We start from the raw sequence: 216 nt of genomic DNA, 5'->3' as shown, positions 1-216 counted from the left end.
CTCATTTTTGCCAGCTGAGTGGACTGGAGCAACGTGAAATGAAGTGTTTGATCAAGAACACTACGTGTCGCCTGGTCCAGGAATCGAAACCACAATCTTACGATCATGATGCCAACACCCTTAACCACTAAGCCACGTGCCTCCACGATGATGTGTAAGGTGTAATTAAATCATCATCATCATCGTCGTCGTTTAACGTCCGCTTTCCATGCTAGC

The 216-nt window shown here is 46.3% G+C and overlaps 1 protein-coding gene across 2 annotated transcripts in view; it reads left to right on the top strand.

Moving 5' to 3' along the window:
* Window positions 1-216, top strand: part of LOC106870832 (protein C19orf12 homolog) — a 2,308-nt gene that overhangs the window by 1,136 nt on the left and 956 nt on the right. The window lies entirely within an intron of this gene.

This window comes from Octopus bimaculoides, unplaced genomic scaffold (genome assembly GCF_001194135.2).
Source record: "Octopus bimaculoides isolate UCB-OBI-ISO-001 unplaced genomic scaffold, ASM119413v2 Scaffold_20565, whole genome shotgun sequence".
NCBI lineage: Eukaryota > Metazoa > Mollusca > Cephalopoda > Octopoda > Octopodidae > Octopus > Octopus bimaculoides.
The sequence above is the reverse complement of the archived record's forward strand: the minus strand, read 5'-3'. Positions and strand labels throughout refer to the sequence as shown.